Consider the following 22,537-nt stretch of genomic DNA (forward strand, 5'->3'; position numbering starts at 1 on the left):
TATGAGTACTGAATAGCTCTCCAGGTTCTTGAAGAGATCTTCCCATTCATCATGCCTATAGTCTTGATTCCCATTGTCATATTAATGGTGATCACTGTTAATATGTATGGAAATCACTGTATTTGTTTTTTATAGACTGTTCTGTTAGTGATCAGTCTGTATTCAAAATATTTAATTAAAAAAATACTGAGTCTCCTTAACAAGCAAACTAAAAACACTACAAAGAGTTCACTAAACCAGCTAGAGTTATCCTCTCTATGGAGTTGCAATTTATATATATAGTAGTGATAGTCAAAATATTTAGAAATTGGTACAGCATGGGCATTGACCAATTAGAGCAGACACTGGCTATAAAAATATAGTATGCCCATGCCAGTGTGCCCCTACAGACTGAAGACTAGCCCATATACAGAGGCTTCAAAGGTGAATCATGCAATATAACTTCAAACTTCTTTCACTCTCCCTTGAATCCCAGGAGAGCCAGGGTACAAAGTTTTTAAGGAAGAATGAATGGCTAAAAATAATTCTCCTCTCAGACCCTAAGACTAGGTTATGCAGACACATTAGGGCCTAGTTATGGTAATTAGAGGAAGCAAGCTAATTAAAAGCTTTTGACACCTGAAGCAGGGGTAGCAGGCCAAAGCAGCAAGCTTTCACAACAAGCTCTGAAGCCCAGAAGCCTTGAAGCTGCCGGAGCAAGGCTGGAGCAGGCAGAAGCGGTGAGCCACCAGGAAACTGTGGACAGGCAACACCCAGGGCGTAAGTTAAAGGTTTTCCTGAAAGCAAAAAGGAAAACCCAGCGTTAAGTTAAGCAGTAACTGACAACAATTGAGTCGTAGAGAGAAGGTTCTTAACTCATAGAGCTGTTGATTTTCAATTATATCTTGCTCCTTTATTATTTCCCATAATTTACGCATTTCTTGTAGGAGGTACATAAATTATGCTTTCATTTTCAGAGTTGTTTGTTTTTTTTTTTAAGAAAAAGCATAATTGAGAGAAATGCTGTTTCTGTCAGATATCCATGCCAGAGATGAACCTATCCACTGGGTCTATATAATACCTAATGACAAATTCCTGATAGAAGACGAAATCCTTTGGAGAAAAAAAAAAATTCTCTCTTTAGGGCTGTCTTTGCATTTTGAAATCTATTAATTGATAACTACTACAGGGTATGTAAGGCCACCAGAGATACTTTAACCAGGAATAAATAACTAAGCAGTAAGAACTCATAAACCAGCCAATACTACTTTTCTGTACAAAATTCACTGTGTCTTAAGATAGAGTAAATTATCCACAATCTATTTGTTGCTTTTATTTTACATACTTTAATTGATATACATACAGAGCACAGAGAGAGGGAGAGAGGGAGGGAGGAGGGAAGGAGGGAAGGGAGGGAGGAAAGAAAGAAAAAAAGGAAAAAAGGAAGGAAGGAAGGAAGGAAGGAAGGAAGGAAGGAAGGAAGGAAGGAAGGAAGGAAGGAAGGAAGGAAGAAAGAGAGAGAAAGGAAGGAAGGAAGAAAGGAGAAGAGAAAAGAAAAGGAAGGAAGGCACCTTCTCATACTAAATCTCAAATATTATCAGTCATGCATTAAATACTATGAATTGACTCTGGATCACACTGCCCTATGACCAGGCAGGACTTATTCTCAGTCTACTGACAGCCAGACTGCTGTCTGCAGCAGCCCACTCCCGACCCTGCACCCATTCTTCAATTATTCCAAGCATTAGGACTACAGAGCAAATAACACTGTCCTTAACTATCTGCCTTAATCCTAATGAGTAACTATCTATAAGCAATTCTCCAGGGTCCTGTCCTTTTCTTCAGTCCCTATTATGGAAAAAATATATAAACAAATATACATATTATTTAAGTATTTAAATTATTGCTTTATTTTTTCCATAGTTCAATCTCAACTGAGCCCTAAATCTATCTGCAGCCTCACCATTAATCCTTTGTCCTTTACCAATCTTCTAAAATAACCTGTGCCACCCTGCCACCACCATCTATCCTATCCCTAACCTATCCAAACCTTACCCTGCAATTAATGACCTGGTAGACTACTTTACAGAAAATAGATCCTTCACATTCCCTCATACCACCTTTAAATGTTTCTATATTTCTACTTCTCCTTACTTCTTTTCCTTTTGAGCCCAAGGAAGAAGTGACCCCACCACTTGGAAGGATAACAGTATCATCTGAGATCTTAACGCCAGACTCTCCCCTTCCTTTTCTTCTTTCCCTTGTTCCATTAAAGATTTATTTCTGGACTTCAAGCCTTCTTTCTTATGGCTCCTGAACACCAATTGATAAACTTTTCCATGACCATCTCCCATCCAAAAACAAAACATAAAACAAAAACTTTATTGCCATCCTACCTTCCTCTCAAGAAAGTGGTATCACATCCCTTTTTCCACAAGGTATCATTTCTCCATAAAGCACATTTGTAAAGAGTACTATATTCTTGCCTTTTCCACTTGTTCATCATTAGTTTCTCAGCCTCTTTCAATCACCTATTTCAATCTAGTTGCTATTTCCCTCTACTGGACTGAAATTACTCTCTCAAAGATCAATAATGACCTTCCAAATTCCAAATAAAACATATTGTTCTCAACTCTCATCTGTTTCAACCTCTCTTCACTACTGGACATCAACTGACAATCAATACACTTCCCTACTTATTCTTTTATCTGTAACCTATTAAATGATTTTCCCCAAGGATCCCTACTCCACGTTTTTTATATCTCCTCTCCTTCCTGACCTGTATTACCTATTCCATATGCCCTAATTAATATCTCTATGCTGATGACTCCTAAATCCTTATCTCCTAATAGGTAGACCCATACTTCTAGTTACCTATTAGTCATCTCTCTAGAATGTTCAGCAAATATTTCAAATTTAACAAGTCAAAAACCTGCACGTTAAACTCATTTACTCAGGTTGCATACCTCAATCATCTATGATTTCTACCTTTAACTTATCACTGACATCCAAAGTGACTTCTTTAACAATCTGTCTATCCCACCCATCCTTCTTGCCCACTGGCCTAGTTCAAGCCCTCATTATTTCACCTGAAAAATGATAATAGGTTCCTTTTTGACCACCTTACTATATGTCAGACATTATGCTAACTGCTGAGAATACAAAGAAATAAAAAAGCCCTTGCTCTCAAAAATCTCACAGTCCAGTGTGGGAAACATAACTAAACAGATAATTATAGTACAACATGAAAGGAAAGGTAAAAACAAGGTCCTATAAAAAGCACAGAAGAGAGATTCCTAAGCCAAAAAGGCAGGAGAAAGTATGGAGGTATGTAATCTGTGAATATGTATGTTAACGTTTCTTGGAAGATTTTATTGACATGAGTCTCACACAGTGAGCCCCAGAAAAAGGGGACCAAGGGGGGTCTGACTGGAGAGAGGGAATATTTTGGGAAATGGGGGCAGCATGAGCAAGGCTCAGAAGCAGGTGCTATCTGTGCGGGGGAGAGGGGTGAAGACAATCAGGGATAATAAGCAGTTTTCTTTCTTAGGAAAGGTTTTCTTCACAGCAGGGAATAGCTAGAAATGAAAGTGAAGGATCCAAATAATGGAAGAGTTTGTATGCCACGCTAATCAACTAGAACCTTAAAATGTAGAAAATAGGGAACCATTCTTCATATTTGGTTGTTAGCTACATCACTTTAATAGCTCTGTGGAGAATGGTTCTGAGGCAGGGAAAGAAATGAGAAGGTTACAGCAGTAGCTGAGGTGAAAGATATTGAGGACTTAACTTAGGAAGAGAAGAAGAAATTCAAGAAATACTTAGGATTAAAAAAAATCAATGATTAATTGAATGACGTGGAGGCTAGAGAGAAATCCAGGATCTCCCTCCCTCTGGTCTCTTCTCTACCAAATCCTTCCTCTACACTATCAGAATTATCTTTCTTATCATTCTGATTCTATCACTACTCTGCTTATTAACATTTGATAGGACTACCATTCCTATGAAATAACGTTCCTTATAATAGCATACCAAATCATTTGCTGCATCTGCCCAGGAAAACTTTCAATCCTCATCTTTCACCACCAACAACAAAAACCCTATATTCCAGGCACAAGATCACTAACTGCTCCCTGAATAAAAGAAATGCACTTAAAAGAAAAAAATAACTATTTTGATTCTTTTAGAATATAATTATTACAGAAAATTTATAAAACAAAGTGTAAAAAAATCACAGATAACATTATTTCATAGAGAAAATGACTCTGAAATCATATAAATTTGTCCATATCCTTTCAACCAGCAAGATCCTTTTCTAGAAGTTTCTTCTAGAAGTAATTATTTAGAAAAGCATCTGAAATACAGTGAAAGCATTTTGTACAAAAAAGCTTTGGAGAGAATTATTTCTAATATAGAAAAAATAGAACAACCTAAATATTTCATTCATTTTTTATGTATTAAGCACCTACTATGTACTAGACACTGTTGTAGGTGCTGGGGAATTGCAGTGAACTGACAGGGAAAAAATTCCTATATTCATGGAGCATACATTCCAGCTTAACATTATTGTTAAATAAATTACAGAGCTTCCACATAATGGACTTCTATGGAGCCATTAGAAATCAGGTTTAAAAGAAATGTTTCAACATATGGGGAAAAGACTTAAAATATTTGGTTAGAAAAGCTGGTTAGATATCAATGTTTATAAAACTATCCCAATTTTATTACCTATGAATAGAAATAAAATTGGAAAGAAATGCCCCCAAAATTAGAGAAGTTGATCTCAATGCTGTGTACCTTTCCCTCTTGTAGATTAGACTGTGATCCTAATCAAGGGTATGGAACATGTTTGGATTATAGTATATGGTTAATAAGTATTTTTTTCATTAGTCAAAATAGAGAAGCATAAAAGAAAAACAGAACTTCATTTTTCTGTTTTTAATCTCCAATAAGGAAAATTATTATATTTAAAAGTATTGTGCTAAGTACTGAGTATAATGAATAAAGAAACTCAGTCCTTGCCTTCACTAAGAGTCTATTAGTGAAGACAAACATTAAACACAGAAAAAAGGAATTTAAAAGTTAAAAGTATAAGTGTTAGGAAGAAGTTGTACAAGGTTCTCACTTTCCCCATTAGAAAGATAAAAGTATCTTACATCTTCACTCCCATTTTTATAAACTCATTAATCTACTGATTTCATTTTCCCATTCAGTTCTTTCACTGATTGCATTCTGCCATCAATTCTTTCACTCATTTGCAAATATGTAATGATTTTAAAGAAGCAACAGTAATAACAAAATATATTTTGTTAGGCCGGGATGACCTCCACTTTCTCTGAAAACACAATATCCATTAATACTGGCCTTAAATATAATGCATGAGTCATTTCAAAGTATCTGCAGGAACTGTATCAATAAAAGGTGAGTGCCTGGGCAAATTCACTCTGTTCTACTTCCCATTTCTGTAAAACTTATCCTGCTGCTTTTTTCTTCCTAAAGTTCAAATTTGGAGTGAATAAAAACAGTCTATCTTTAAAGCAAGAAAGGTTCTACCCTCTCTAGTAGACTCAAGAGACAAGTGTTGAAAAACAAAGGTGAGTAATTCTCCTTCACTTCTGTCTACGATTAACAAGTGGATTAAGACTCAAGACTTGTCCTCTAGCAATCAGCCTAGAAGCCCATATCTTAGTAGACTCTGTTCCACTATCAAATGAGTTTCTAAGGCTGACTGGAAACAATTGAGCTAGCTGGATATACATAATTTTTGTCTATTCTGAGATCCAAAGTGGGGAACAAAGGTTTACATTTGAAGGAAGGTAGTGGGAAGTCTCCAGCTTGGCTCCAAGTTCATGTCTTAATCTTTTTTAACAGGGCATCCTGGTAACACTGAACCTGCTCTGGCTCCAACATACTGGTTAAAACCCAGAGGCAAAGAGAACAGAGTAACTGGAACCTTATGTCCTTACATGGATGCAACGTCTTATAGCCCAGAAATAAAAAGTATCAAAAACATCCAGGATTCTAGAGTACAGGGACTAGAGACATTCATGAAAGGTATGTAGATGCAGAACAGGGAAGACTGGGATTCTCAAGGGATGGAAACACTTAAGTAGTATAAAGAACCTCAGCTGTGCAGACCAGTCAAGAAATATTCAATTACTGAAGCACCAAGAGCCAGGTACACTGACTTTTGTTGATGTTTTCTTTTTGTTAGTATTTAAAGATGGTTTTGAGATGGTAAACGAGGGACACTCATTTACTTCTCTCTCACTCTCAATCTCATGAAATTACAGAAAATATATGTTGTTCAAAGGAATAAAATTACAACACTGGAAAATAAGAAGAATAACATCAACGAATCAGATATTTTAAAGAATTCCTGAAATCTAGGATGAATAAAATGGGATTAGATAGAGACAAGAATGGAGAAACCATAGCCCAAATTACATTACAGAAGAAAATTAAGGCACAGGTAAGAGCAATAACACAGGGATTTAAAGCTCAAAATTAATAAACTCAAAGACTAAAGAGAGCTCATAAAGAAACTGTCAGTGTATATTCCAAATGTTCGCATTTTTGCCAGAAGATATAATTGTATACTTTAAAAGGAATAAAATAATAAATGAAAAGGAACTATCAGAAACCACAAGGTAATTTGGTAAGGTAGCTGGTAACCGAAGTAATATTAAAGAACTAGTATATATAAAATAATAGCTTTCATATTTTCCAAGAAAAAAATCAGAATATAATGGTAGTAAACTATCCCAACAACAGCAACAGAAGAAAAAATACCTAGTAAATGAGCCAAAAGTTTAGGAAAACTGCCCATCTTTCTTCTCAAAAATTATAAATCATATTGTAATCCCAAAGAAGACTGGGTATCAATTCTCCCTTAATTAATCTGTAAATTTAATGATATCCCAATGAAAATAACACTTTTTTTAAGTAGACAAGTTGAGTCTAAAATTCATATAGAATTTTGGTGGTATACAAGGTTAGATACTTTGAATGACCTTTCTAAACATAGTAAATATGAAAAACTATTAAAATCACCTTTTAAACATATTTCAGAACTAGGATGAAAGAAACTGGTATAGCATCAAAACTAAGTGCATGTAAGAATACTAAAAAACAAGCAAGCATAGCTGGCTTTCACCATGAAGGTTTCTGCCAAACTATGGCGATTGAATTTTCATGTTGGTAACTATAAAGCAGGTAGGAATAGGAAATAAAGACCAGATAGCACACAACATAGATAATCTAACAGGAAGCCATACATGTAAAAAATATCTCCTAAGACTAATAAATGGATTTAAAATAGTCACAGGATACAAGGTCCATATACAAAAAAATCTACTGCATCTTGATATACTAATAAATGGTAAATGTTCCATGTGTTCGTCAGCTGTTGAGCATAGTGTACTATGTCAATTAAGTTGTCTGTTAATTGTTGTTCACATCTTTTATTCCTTACTGATTTTTGTCTACTTGCATCAGCTATGAAAACAGTGTGTTAAAATTTCCTACTATGAAATTGATATGTCTATCCTTTTAGTTCTGTCCATTTTTGCTCTATATACATAAAAACTGTCAATTAGACAATACAAAGTTATAATGGATGTAGTATAATAAAAATAAATATTTTGCCTTTGTCCCTAGATCTTGGCACACAGCTCCTAAAACCCTTAGAATTTGTGGAATTACAATATTCTTTTGTATGTTAAGGAGATGAGTGGTGGCCCTAGATAGTTCAGTGTGGGGGGATGGTTGCCAGAAAGACTACTCCATTATTAGAATCTTGTGACTTTCAGCCCCACCCCCAACATGCAGAGAAGGGGAGAGGGGCTAGAGATTGAGTTGTTAATGGCCAACGATTTCATCAATAATGCCTATGTAATGAAATCTCCATAAAAACCCCTAATTGAAGGGCTTCTGGGAGCTTCCAGGTTGCTGAACACATCAAGGTACTGGAATAGTGGCACACTCAGAAAGGGCAGAGAAGCTCCATACCTCTCCTTCCATACCTTACCCTATACATCTCTTCCATTTGGCTGTTCCTGAGTCTTATCTGTTACAATAAACCAGTAATATCAAGTAAACTTCTGGGAGAAGTTAAAGATGGCAGCATAGGAAGACCCTGAACTCACCTCCTCCCATTAACACAACATATGTGCAGCTACATAAGGAGATGTTTTCCTCTGGAAAGGACCTGAGAACTAGATAAACAACACCTTGGCAACAAGATAAAAGAGACACATGGAGAGGGGTAGGAGAGGCAGAAACATTGTTTTACTTGGGACACCAGCCCAGGAGCAGTTACCCACAGTTAGCAGGAATTCCAAAAATATAGAACTCCTCCTCTAGGAGTGAAGGTATTGAGTACTACATGAGGTACCCCAACCCTCGGGTCTGGCACAGGAAAGGTGACCCCCAAAACATCTGATTTAGCAAATAAATGGGAATTAAATCCAGGAGAACCACAGAACCAAAGGGAAGGGAGAAGCCACTATTAAAGGGGTCATATACAGACCCACTCACCCTGAGATCCAGTGCAAAAGGAATGGTTTGGAAAGCACCTACACCATAAGCAAGGGAGACCCACTTACTAATCTTAAAGTAGCTGCCAGAGAGACAGGAGCCAGCTGGAACACTCTCTGGGGACAGAAGCACTGGCAAACTTTGCAATAACATTCTAACTTGCTTATGATAGAGCCGATGAATGCCATTTTTGGTGTCCTCCCTCGAGCCTGTTAGCACCAGGAGGGATGCTCTACCTACACCATGCCACAACCTGGTCAGGTGAGCACCCTGAACCCCCACTTACCACACACACCAGCCACACTACAATGGGGCTGGACGAGTACTCTGCACCCAGCCCACCCTATGCAGCAGCTGAGCCAGGCAAATGCAACACACCCTGCCCTCCCTGCAGAGCAGCCCCAGCTCTGCCACACCCATCCGGTGTATGTACCCCACACGAGTGCCATCCCTTGAGTGCCTAGCACTGATAGCAGGGGAAATGGCACTTCTGGGCCTCATGGGTCATCTCCTACACAAGACCACTCTTTCAAAATTGGAAAAGTAGCTGTTTCGCCCAATACATGAAGACAAACATAGGCAAATGAGGCATTAAAATATGTCCCAAACTGACGAACAAGACAAATCTCCAGAAAAAGGCCTTAATGAAACAGAGATAAGCAACTTACACAACAGTTAGAAGTAATGCTGTAAAGATGGCTCACTGAACTCGGGAGAAGAAAAAACACAGTGAGGACATCAACAAAGAGATAGAGGGAATTCCCTGGCAGTCCAGTGGTTAGGACTTGGTACTTCTACTGCCAAGGCCTGGGTTCAATCCCTGGTTAGGGAACTAAAATCCCACAAACCATGCAGCCAAAGAAAACCAAAACAAAAACAAAACAAAGAGATAGAAAATATAATAAAGTACCAAACAGAAGTTATAACTGAACTTAAAAAATACTTGAGGGGTTCAAAATCAGACTGGATGAAGTAGAAGAATGAATCAGTGAGCTGAGACAAAGCAATGGAAATCACCCAGACAGAGCAGCAAAATGAAAAAAGAATTTTAAAAATTGAAGATACCTTAAGGGACCTCTGGAACAACATCAAGGTGAATAACATTTGCATTATATGGGTCCCAGAAGGAAAAGAAAGAAAGAAAGGGCCAGAACAATTATTTTAAGAAATAATGGCTGGGGCTCCCCTGGTGGAGCAGTGGTTAAGAATCCGCCTGACAATGCAGGGGATACGGGTTCGATCCCTGGTCCGGGAAGATCCCACATGCCGCGGAGCAACTAAGCTCGTGCGACACAACTACTGAGCCTGCACTCTAGAGCCCGCGAGCCACAACTACTGACACTGCATGCCACAACTACTGAAGCCCGCGTGCCTAGAGCCCGTGCTCCGCAACAAGAAGCCCACGCACCGCAACAAAGAGTAGCCCCCACTCGACACAACTAGAGAAAGCTTGCACACAGCAACGCAGACCCAACACAGCCAAACAATAAATAAATACAATAAATAAATTTAAAAAAAAAAAAAAGAAAAGAAATAATGGCTGAAAACTTCTCTATCTGGGGAAGGAAGCAGACACACAAGTTGAGGAAGCCCAGAGAGTTCCAAATAAGATGAACTCAAAGAGAACCACAGGGACACACATTATAATTAAAATGATAAAAGTTAAGGATAAAGAGAGAATCTTAAAAGTATAAAGAAAAAAACAACCTAGTACATACAAGGGAAACCTCATGAAGCTATAAGCAGATTTTTCAGCAGAAATTTTACAGGCCACAGGGAGTAGCACGACTTAATCAAGTGCTAAAAGAAAAAAAAATTCCAATCAAGAGTTCTCTAGCCATCAAGGTTATCATTCAGAACTCAGCAAGAGTGGAGCTCATCACCACTACATCAGCCATATAAGAAATGCTAAAGTGACTTCTGTAAGCTGAAAAGAAAAGACACTAATTAATAATAAGAAAAACATACAAAAGGGAAATGGTAAATATATAGTAAAGGTAGTGGATAAATCACTTACAAAGCAAGTATGAAGGTTAAAAGACAAAATAGTAAAATTAAAAATACAATAATTAGTTAAGGAAAGCATAATATGAAAACATGGAAAAGGTGTTATCAAAAATATAAAAGATGACAGAATAATTTAAAACTTTTGAAAAAGTTACTATCAACTTAAAAAAGATTACTGTATACTTAAGATGCTGTACGTGAACCTCACATAACCACACACACACACACACACACACACACACAAACTTATAGTAAACATACAAAAGAAAATGAGAAAGGAATCTAAATATAACACTAAAAAAAGCCAGCAAACAAGAGAGAAAGAGAGGAAGAAAGAACAGAGAGGAGCTACAAAAACAGCCAGAAAACCACTAACAAAATGGCAATAAGTAAATACCAATCAATAATTAATTTAAATGCAAATGGACTAAATTCACAAATCAAAAATCATACACAGTGGCTGAATGGATAAAAAGAAGACCCATCTACATGCTGCCTATGAGAGACTCAATTCAAAAGAAAGAATACATACAGACTGTATGTGAAGGGATAGAAAAATATATTCCATGCAAATGGAAATGGAAAGAGGTGGTGTGGCTATATTCATATCAGACAAAACAGACTTTAAAACAAAGACTTATAAAAGACAAGGGCACTACATAATGATAAAGTGTTCAATCCACCAAGAAGACATTTATAGAAATATATGCACCTGGGCTTCCCTGGTGGCGCAGTGGTTGAGAATCCACCTGCCAATGCAGGGGACATGGGTTCGTGCCCCGGCCCGGGAAGATCCCACATGCCACACGGCAGCTGGGCCCGTGAGCCATGGCTGCTGAGCCTGTGCATCTGGAACCTGTGCTCCGCAACAGGAGAGGCCACAGCAGTGAGAGGCCCACATACCGCAAAAAAAATAAAAAAGAAATATATGCACCCAACATAGGAGCATGAAAAATATATAAAGCAAATATTAACGGAACTAAGGGGGAAAAAGTGAAAGCAATACAATAATAGTAGGGGACTTTAACACCCCACTTACAGCAATGGATGTATCATCTAGACAGAAAATTCAGTGAGGAAACACTGGTCTTAAATGACACATTATACCAGATGGAGTTAATAGATACATAGAGAATATACCATCCAAGAGCAGCAGAATACACATTCTCCTCAAGTGTATATGTAACATTCTCTCTCACATGCATAGATCACATGTTAAGCCACAAAACAAGTATCAATAAATTCAAAAAAAAAATTGAAATCATATCAAGTGTCTTTTCTGACCACAATGGTATGAAACGACACCAATTACAAGAAGAAAACTGAAAAAAAAAAAAAAAAAAACCCACAAAAACATGGAGATTAAACAAAATGCTACTGAACAGCCAATGGGTCATTGAAGAAATCAAAGGAGAAATCAAAAAATACCTAGGGACAAATGAAAACACAAATAAAATGTACCAAAATCTATGGGATGAAGCAAAAGCAGTCCTAAGAGGGAAGTTCATAGCAATACAGGCCTGTCTCAAGACATTTAAAAAAATCTCAAATAAACAATCTAATTTTATACCTAAAGGAACTAGGCGGAAAAAAAACAAAACAGAACAAACAAAGCCCAAAGTTAGCAGAAGAAAGGAAATACTAAATATAAGAAAATGAATAAATAAAACAGATTAAAAAAACAATAGAAGAGCTCAATGAAACCAAGAGCTGGTTCTTTGAGAAGATTTAAAAAAAAAAAAAATCAATAAGCCTCTAGCTAGACTAACCAAGGAAAAAAGAGGACTCAAAAACATAAAATCAGAAATGAAAGAGGTAAGTTAAAACTGATACCACAGAAATACAGAGATCATAAGAGAACATCAGGAACACATATACACTAACAAACTGGATAACCTAGAAGAGATAAATTTCCAGAAATATACAATCTACCAATACTGAAAATTTTAAAAAAAGAAAATCTGACTAGACCGATCACTAGCAGCAAAATTGAATCAGTGATCAAAAAACTCCCAATAAACAAATATCCAGAACTAAATCGACTGACTGGTGAATTATTCCAAATGTTCAAAGAACAGTTAATGCCTATTTTTCTAAAACTCTTCCAAAAAACTGAAGAGGAGGGAATGCTTCCAAACACTTTTAATGAAGCCAGCATTACCCTGATACAGAACCAGACAAGGACAGGAAGGAAGGGAGGGAGGGAGGGAGGGAGGGAGGGAGGGAGGGAGGAAGGAAGGAAGGAAGGAAGGAAGGAAGGAAGGAAGGAAGGAAGGAAGGAAGGAAGAAAGGAAGGGATGGAAGGAGGGAGGGAGGTTGGGAGGGAGTGAGGAAGGGAGGGAAAGAGAGAGAAAGAAAGAGAGGGAGGGAGGGAGGAAGGAAAAAAATTACAGGCCAATATCCATGATTAACACAGATGTAAAATTCTCAATAAAATATTAGCAAACTGAATTCAACAATACATTAAAAGAATTATACACCATGAACAAGTGGGATTTATCCCAGGGATGCAAGGATGGTTCAACATCTGCAAATCAAACAATGTGACAAACCACATTAACAAAATAAAGGATAAAAATCATATAATCATCTCAATAAATGCAGAAAAAGCATTTTATATTATTCAACATCCATTTATGATAAAAATTCTCAACAAGTATGCACAGAGGGAATGTACCTCAACATAATAAAGGCAACATATGACTAACCCACATCATACAATTCAACGGTGAAAAGCTGAAAGCTTTTCCTCTAACAGGAACAAGACAAGGATGCCCACTCTCACCATTTCTATTCAACACAGCATAGGTAATCCTAGCCACAGCAATCAGACAAGAAAAAGAAATAAAAGGACTCAAAATTGGAAAGAAGTGAAACTGTTTGTAGAAGTGCAAATATATATATATATATATATATATATACAGAAAACCCTATATATAGAAAACCCTAAAGACTCCATCAAAAAACTAATAAATGAATTAAGGTAAGTCGTAGGATACAAAATCAATACACAGAAATCCATGGCATTTCTATATACTAATAGAGAACTATCAGAAAGAAAAATTAAGAAAACAATCCCATTTACCACTGCATCAGAAGAATACCTAGGAATAAATTTAACCAAGGAGGTGAAAGACCTATACACTAAAAACTATAAGACACTGATGAAAGAAACTTAAGAAGATACTAATAAATAAAAAGCTATTCAGTGCTCATGGACTGTAAGAATTAGTATTGTTAAAATGTCCATACTACCCAAAGCAATCTACAGATTCAATGCAATCCCTATCAAAATTCCAATGGCATATTTCACAGAACCAGAACAAATAATTCTAAGATTTGTATGGAACAACAAAAGATCTGGAACACCCAAAACAATCTTGAAAAGAACAAAGCTGGCATATACCCTGAGAAAACCATAATTCAAAAAGAGTCATGTACCACAATGCTCACTGCAGCTCTATTTACAATAGCCAGGACATGGAAGCAACCTAAGTGTCCTTCAACAGCTGAATGGATAAAGAAGATGTGGCACATATGTACAATGGAATATTACTCGCCATAAAAAGAAATGAAATTGAGTTATTTGTAGTGAGGTGGATGGACCTAGAATCTGTCATACAGAGTGAAGTGAGAAAGAAAAACAAATACTGTATGCCAACACATATATATGGAATCTAAAAAACAAACAAACAAAAATGGTCATGAAGAACCTAGGGGCAAGATGGGAATAAAGACGCAGACCTACTAGAGAACGGACTTGAGGATACGGGGAGGGGGAAGGGTAAGCTGGGACAAAGTGAGAGAGTGGCATGGACATATATACACTACCAAATGTGAAATAGATAACTAGTGGGAAGCAGCTGCATAGCACAGGGAGATCAGCTCGGTGCTTTGTGACCACCTAGAGGGGTGGGATAGGGAGGATGGGAGGGAGGGAGACACAAGAGGGAAGAGACATGGGGATATATGTATATGTATAACTGATTCACTTTGTTATAAAGCAGAAACTAACACACCATTGTAAAGCAATTATACTCCAATAAAGATGTTAAAAAAAAAAGCTGGAGGTATCATGGTTCTTGCTTTCAAACTATACTACAAAGCTATAGTTATCAAAACAGTATGGTGTTGACAAAAAACAGACACAGAGCTCAACGGAAAAGAACTGAGATTCCAGAAATAAATCCACACATATATGGGTAATTAATTCACAACAAAGGAGCAAAGAACATACAATGGAGAAAGGACAACCTCTTCAATAAATGGTGTTGGGAAAATTGGACAGCCATGTGCAAAAGAATAAAATTAGACCACCATCTTACATCATACACAAAAACTAACTCAAAATAAAGAATTGAATGTAAGACTTGAAACCATAAAATTCCTAGAAGAAAACATAGGCAGTAACTTCACTGAAATCAGCCTTAGCAACATTTTTGTGGATCTGACTCCAAGGCAAGGGAAACAATAGCAAAAATAACCAAATGGGACTACATCAAACTAAAAGTTTCTGCACAGCAAAGGGAACCATCACCAAATTGAAAAGGCAACCTACTGAGTGGGAGAGTATATTTGCAAATCTTTCGTGTCTGGTAAGGAGGTAATACCTAAAATATATAAAGAACTCATAAAACTCAACCACAACAACAAAAACCCAAAGAACCCATTTTAAAAATGAGCAGAGAAGCTGTTTTCCAAAGAAGACATACAGATGGCCAACAGACACATGAAAAGGTGTTCAACATCACTAATTATTAAGGAAATGCAAGTAAAAACTGCAATGAGATATTACTTCACACCCATTATAACAGCTATCATAAAAAAGACAAAAAATAGCAAGTGTTGGAAAGAATGTGGAGAAAAGAGAACACTCGCACACTGTTGGTGGGACTGTAAATTTGGTAGTCTCATTTTATTCTTTTGCACATGGCTGTCCACTTTTCCCAACACTGTGTCATACCACTGGTTGGTATGAGAAAAAGAAAAACCAACTGGTGCAGCCACTATGGAAAACAGTGTGAAGACTCTTCGAAAAGTTAAGGATAGAACTACCATGTGATCCAGCTATTCCATTTCTGAGTATTTAGCCAAAGAATATAAAAACACTAAATCAAAAAGATCTATGCACCCCAATGCTCACTGCAACATTATTTACAATATCCAAGATATGGACAACTTCAGTGTACATTGGTGGATGTATAGATAAAGATGGGGTGTGTGTATATATATATATATATATATATATATATATATATATATACACACACACACACACACACACACAATGGAATACTACTCAGCCATAAGAAAAAAATAAGATCTTGCTATTTGCAACGACACAGATGACTCTAGAGGCTAAGTGAAATCAGTCAGAAGGAAAAAGACAAATACTGTATGATTTCACTCATACGTGGAATCTAAAAAAACAAAACAAACAAAAGAAAAACAAACTTATCAATACAGAGAAAAGATCAGTGGTTACCAGAGGCAAAGGGGGTTGGTGGAGTAGGCAAAATTGGTGAAGGGGTCAATTGTATGGTGACAGACAGTAATGAGACATTTAGGGGGTAATTACTTTGTAGTGTATACAGATGTCAAACTATAATGTTGTACACCTGAAACTTATACATTAATAAAAAATATTTTAAGTATATTTCCTGAGTTCTATGAGTCCTCCTGGCAAATTATTGAGGAAGGAGTTATAGGAGCCCTTAATTTATAGCTGGTTGGTCAGAAGTACGGGTGGCCTTGGACTTGCAAATGGCTTCTGAAGTAGGGGCAGTCTTGTCGGATCTCATGCTAACCGCAGGCAGATAATATCAGAATTCAACTGAACTGTCAGATGCCCAGATGGTGACCAGAGTTGGAGAACTGGTTGGTATGAGAAAAAGAAAAACCACACATTTGTTTTCAGTGTTGTGAGTAAAACAGTTCAATGGGTATATGTATATTTTCCTGACACATGAATCTGTTAACATACGGCACTTCTTTCTTTATATGTGGTTAGATGGAGAAATACTCCTTGAATAGACACATCACTTTGTTTTCATTTGTAATTTTTAAAAATTTGTTACCTTTTCTATATTCTTATATTAAAGATGTATCTCTTCTAAACAGATCTTGAGTTTTACTTCTTTATCTCAGTGAACAATCTTTTACTTGGATTATTTACTCAGTTTATATTTTGTATAATTGCTTAAATGTTTAGGTGTATTAACATTTCTTATTCTATCTGCTCAATATTCTTTTTTATTTTCCATCACTTGATTTTTCTACCTCTATAGCTTATTAATTATACACTATACTACTTCTCTTTAAATAGCTGTCCTAAAGATTACATTTTATAATATCAATGTATTAAATTAGTATTCTTACCACCTGCAGATAATGATTAGATTTAGAACACATTAATTTCCCAATTTCCTACTCATTGTACTACTGTTGTTATGTAATCTAAGCCTACATACTTAACATATCCTACAAGACATTATTGTTATTGTTTTATATAGTCATCAAAAGACATTTATCCTTTCCGAAGCTCTGTGTTCCTTCCTACATTTCTGTGCTTCATCTGGGAGTATTTTCTTTCTGCCTGTTAAGATTCCCTTTAGGATTTTCTTTAAGTCTCCTGATGACAGATTCTCAGTTTTTTCTTTTTCTAAAAACAGATTCTTAATTTTTCTTTGTCTTCATTTTACCTTCATTTAAAAGAATTTTATTGAGACATAACTCATATACCATAAAAATTCACCCTTTAGTGTATAAATCCCTGGTTTTCAATATGTTCACAGAGTTGTACAATCATCACCTCTATCTAATGCCAGAATATATCTATCACCCCAAAAAGAACCCCCACACCCAGAAGTAAGCATGCCCCACTCCCCCCTCCCACCACCTCCTGACAACAACGAATCTACTATGTCTTTATGGATTTGCCTATTCTGGATATTTCATATAAATTGAGTCATACATGTCCTTTTACATCTGATTAATTTCACTTAGCATGCTTTCAAGGTTCATCCATGTTGTAGCATATATCAGTACTTGATTCCCTGTGTGACTGAATAATATCTCATTTTAAGGACATACCACAATTGTTTATCCATTCATCACTTGATGGGCATCTGGACTGTTTCCTTCGCTAATATGACTAAGGCTACTATGAAAGTTCATGTACAAGGTTTTGTATTTACATGTGTTTTCAATTTTCTTGGGCATGTATCTAGGAATAGAATTGCTGAACTGAATGGTTGTTTGTCAAAGCAGTTGTACCATTTTACATTCCCACCAGCAATGCACAAGAGTTCCAATCTTTCTACATTCTTGCAAACACTTATTACTGTCTTTTAATTATATTCACCTTAGTGGGTGAGAAGTGGTATCTCATTGTCATTTTGACTTGTATTTCCCTAATGACTAATGAGGTTGAGCACCTTTTCATGTGCTTATTGGTTATTTATATATCTTCTTTGGAGAAATTTCTATTGAAATCAGTTGTCAATTTTTTAGTTATTTGTATTCTTATTGTTGAGTTATAAATATTCTTTATATATTTTGGGACAATAGACCCTTATCAGATATACAACTTGCAAACATTTTCTCCTATTCTGTGAAATGTCTCTTCAATTTCTTGACAGTGTTATTTGGAAGCACAAAAGTTTTTAATTTGGATGAAACCTAATTTATCTTTTTTCTTTGGTCCTTGTGATTTGGTGATTGTGATATATTTAAGAAACTACTGCCCAAACCAAGGTCAAAAAAGTTTACATCTATGTTTCCTTCTAAGAGTATCACAGTTTTAGCTCCTACATTTAAGTCTATGATCTGTTTTGAGTTAATTTTTTATATGGTGTGAGGTAGAATCCAACTTCATTCTTTTGCCTTCATTAAAAAAAAATATTCGCTGGGTATAGAATCATAGATGACAAGTTTCCTTCTTCCAGCAGTTTTAAGATGCCATTTTCTATTATTTTCAACTTCCATCATTTCTGTTAAAAGATGAATTGTCTTCTCATTGCTTATTGGAAGTTACGTGTCCCTTTCCTCTAACTACTATTAAAATTGTATCTTTATCTATGGTTTTCAGAAGTTTTACAATTATGTGGCTGGATGCATTACGTGCCTAGATGTATTTATCCTGTCATGGAGTCAACAGAATTCTTGAATCTATGTACGGATTTGTTTTTAGTTAGCTCTGAAAAATTCTCTGCCATTATCTCTTCAAATGTTGTTTTTGTCCCATTTTCTCTCTTTTATCTCTTTCTGGAAATATAAATACATACATGTTAATTTTTTTTTCCTATGTCTCATATCAATCCTAACTTATTTTTAAACTTTCCTTCCATTTTTTTTCCTCTCCATGCTTCAGCCTAGATATTTCCTACTGACCTATTTTTCAGTTCACCAATCTTCTCTTCAGTTTGCTGTGAAACCTATCAAGTTTTAATTTAAATCACTGTATGTTTCATTTCTACTACACTGATTACCTTAATCCAATCTGAGATTGATTTGATTAGAATTGAGTTGAGTTTTGTGAGGGCTGGCCTATTTCCATTTGTCCTTACACCAAATGGTGTAGCCTTTCAGGGGTTCCAATTAACTACCTGAGATATTTAACAGAGCCCTCCTCTTTATTGAGAACTGAACTCCAGTTTTAGTTTCCCTTACCTGTGAAATTCTGAAAATTCTAACTTCTCTGCCTCTAGACAACTGCCTCCAAGAGAAAGGTAAAGCTGAATGTTGGGGGTTCACCTCTCAAAATACCTATTTCTGTGACTCTTAGCCCCTTGAGTCCTTAATCATTTCATAGCTCTTATGCCTTCAAATAGATGAATTTATATTTTAATCAAGGTTTTCCAGTTGTTTTCAGCAGAAGATTTGGTATGATATAAACAAGTGTGTTAGAACCAGAAGTTCTATGCAAATTATTTAGTATGTCAAATTTCTCAAAATATCCACTGAATTTTGATTGGCATTCCACAAAACTTATAGATTAATTTAGGGAGAACTGACATCTTCAGAAATATTTTGTTCTGTATTTTGAATATGGTATATCTGTTTTTCAGGTCTTTTTATCATACATTTTAATAAGAGTTTTAGAATTTTCTCCATGTAGATCTTGTGCATTACTTGTCAGATTACATTCTAGAAACTTGATTTTCTTTTATTATTGTGAATGGTATCTTATATCATCCCTTCTAGCTAATTATTTTGAGTACAAAGGAATTCTGATTTTCAAAAAACAATCTTTTAAGAAATACTAAATTATCTTATTAATACATATAGTTTGTCTATTTCCCCTACAGATTTTTATATAGGTGATCTATAAACACTTACAGATTTATCTCTTCTCTTCCAATCCCATTAACTCATTTCTATTTATTTTCTTAATGCACTGGCCAGGAACTCCAGTAACATAAAAAACAGTTAACTATCTTTGTTTTATTCCTGATCTAAAATGGAATGCATGTAAAGTTTTTCCATTAATGTCTGCTTTAGGTTTTTGGGCACATATCCTTCATCAAATTAAAGATATTCTCTTTTATTATTTCTTAATAGATGTATATTAAATTTATGCTTTTTCTGAAATTGAACAAATCATGTACCCAACAATTTTTAAATATATTAACTTTTTTAAAGAACTAATTTTGGGTTTTGATAATATCTACTCTCTAACAGATTTCTGGCCTTATTATTTCCTTCCTTTTTGTTTACTATAGTTATTTTTCCAACTTCTGAATTAATATTTGTCTCATTAGTTACTCTATTAGTTTGCTAGGGCTGCTGTACTGAAGTATCACCGACTGGGTGGCTCAAACAACAGAAATGTATTTGTTCTCACAGTTCTGTAGACTAGAAGTCCAAGATCAAGGTATCAGCAGGATTGGTTCCTTCTGAGAGTCATGAAGGAAGGATCTGTTCCAGGCCTCTCTCTCTGGCTGGAGATGGACAACTTCTCCCCTATGTCTTTATGTCACCTTCCCTCTGTCCATGCCTATGTCCAAATTTCCCCTTCTTATAAAGACACCAATTATATTAGATTAGGGCCCACCCTACTGACCTCATTTTAACTTAACTCCGTAAAGACATTATTTCCAAATTACTGTCACAGTTTGAAGTACTGGAGGATAGGACTTCAGTATATCCATTTTTTTTTTTTTTGAGGGGGTGGGGAAGGAGACACAGTTCAGCCCATACCAATTACCAAAGTTTCTTACTTCCTGGTAAATATAAGTTATAAATCTCACAAACTTTGAAGTGCAGCATTTCCATTAATATCTAATTATTTTATAATTCCTCTTATGATCTATGATTGTAAGTGTGCAAGCATTTGGGTCATTTTTAGCTATCTGACTGATATTTATTGTATTTTATTAAGGTCAGGGATTATGGTCTGCATAATGATGATTTTTTGGAAGTTACTGAAGCAGCCTTTGTGGCCTAGAACATGTAAATTTTAAGAAGGATCTGTATGTGCTAGAAAAACATGTGTAATTCTCTGCTGGATGGAGAATTCTAACTATATCTATTAGGTTCAGTGTGACAATCATGTCATTAAAATATTTTATATCTTGTCCAAGTGGCAACATGGTGGACTCGGGTTCCAGACACCAGATACTGAGATTAGACATGGCAACTCCAGGCTTAGGGTCTCCACAACTTCAGTAAATCCAGGATCCAGATGCCAAAGTGTGGTGGGCCCTAGCCATCCTTTTCTGCCTGATGGTGCTGCCTAGTATCCCAAGCAGACCCTATATTGCACCCCTGCAGATGAACTGTTCAGCCTCCATAATGGGGATATGAACTGAATGGGCTTTTTAAGCATTTCCTGGATAGATTCAAGCTGCCTCAGAGAGTACAGTTTGCTAAGAAAATGGATATGCCAAAATCATTTTGCTACCGAGGAGTAGTGGCTAAACTGTCTAAACATTAAAAAGACATTACCAACAGTCCTGCATTTCTTCCTGGGCATTTGGGGCCATAAAAACCATTTTTGATCAGATCTGTATTGACACCAATAGGAATGCTCCCACAAAGATGCCTGCTGAAAACCTGCTCATCTACTGCAAAGTATGGGGATGGCTGTATGGGGGCTTTCCCTCTGGAGCCTGGAATTTCTGGACCAAGAAAGGTCTCTGGTGGCCTTTATGATGCCCATGTAGGCTGTAGGCCCTATTCTATCCCACAATGTGAGCACCATTTCAATGGCTCTCAGCTACCAGGTGATGGAGGTGGAGAGACACTCCCAAGTGCAGCAAGACCTGTGAGGCTGGCTATCCTCCTTTCTACAAAGATAACAAGCACTACAGCTGCAGTTTCTACAATATTCCTGAAGATCACTGCTGATATTTACAAGAATGGCCCAGTAGAGGGAACCTTCCCGGTGTATGCCAACTTCCCGCATGTCACAAATGAAATGAAGGGAGGCCACACCATCTGCATCCTGGACTGGAGAGTACAGAATGCCACCCCCTAATGGCTGGCTGTCAACTCTAGAAAACTGAGCAGAGTGAAAATTTCTTCTTCAAATTCTCTAAGGAAAGGACTACAGTGGAATCAAATCAGAGATAGTGGACAGAATCTCATGTACTGATCAATACCAGAAAAAAAGTTAAGCCTACTGCAGCCTATCCAGCCAGTCCTGCACAAACTGTTTTTGTTTTTGCTTTTAATATGGCAGGTTGGGTTAAGGTGGATATGAAGGTGGAAATTCCTTTTATTTTTTCAGTTCAGATAGGACTGAAGAATTTAGACGGTGGCTATGACAAGACTAGACTAGGCCAAACCTGTGTATACGATTTGAATTGATCCTTTCTGGGTTAAAAAGAGCTCTCTTACACAGAAAATAACTCCAAACCCTGGCTATATCTCAGCCTCATCAGTGGACTGATCCTTACTGCTGACAAGGCAGAGCACCCTTTAAATTTCCTAATAAGGACTTTCACAGAGACTAGTTCTTCATAGTGTCTGCTGCTCCAAAGTCTGCTACAACCAACCTCCAAACCTTCCC

General features: G+C 36.4%; 1 protein-coding gene, 1 non-coding gene and 1 pseudogene across 23 annotated transcripts in view; 2 read left to right on the forward strand and 1 right to left on the reverse strand.

Annotated features, from left to right (window-relative positions):
- The window catches only part of CDC42BPA (CDC42 binding protein kinase alpha), a 313,738-nt gene that overhangs the window by 229,334 nt on the left and 61,867 nt on the right, over nucleotides 1-22,537 (reverse strand). The window lies entirely within an intron of this gene.
- On the forward strand, nucleotides 6,371-22,142 carry LOC131764302 (cathepsin B pseudogene; annotated as a pseudogene).
- TRNAR-UCU (transfer RNA arginine (anticodon UCU)) lies at nucleotides 9,278-9,349 on the forward strand. The gene has a single exon. It is a non-coding gene; the product is annotated as a tRNA-Arg (tRNA).

This window comes from Kogia breviceps, chromosome 1 (genome assembly GCF_026419965.1).
Source record: "Kogia breviceps isolate mKogBre1 chromosome 1, mKogBre1 haplotype 1, whole genome shotgun sequence".
Taxonomy (NCBI): Eukaryota; Metazoa; Chordata; class Mammalia; order Artiodactyla; family Physeteridae; genus Kogia; species Kogia breviceps.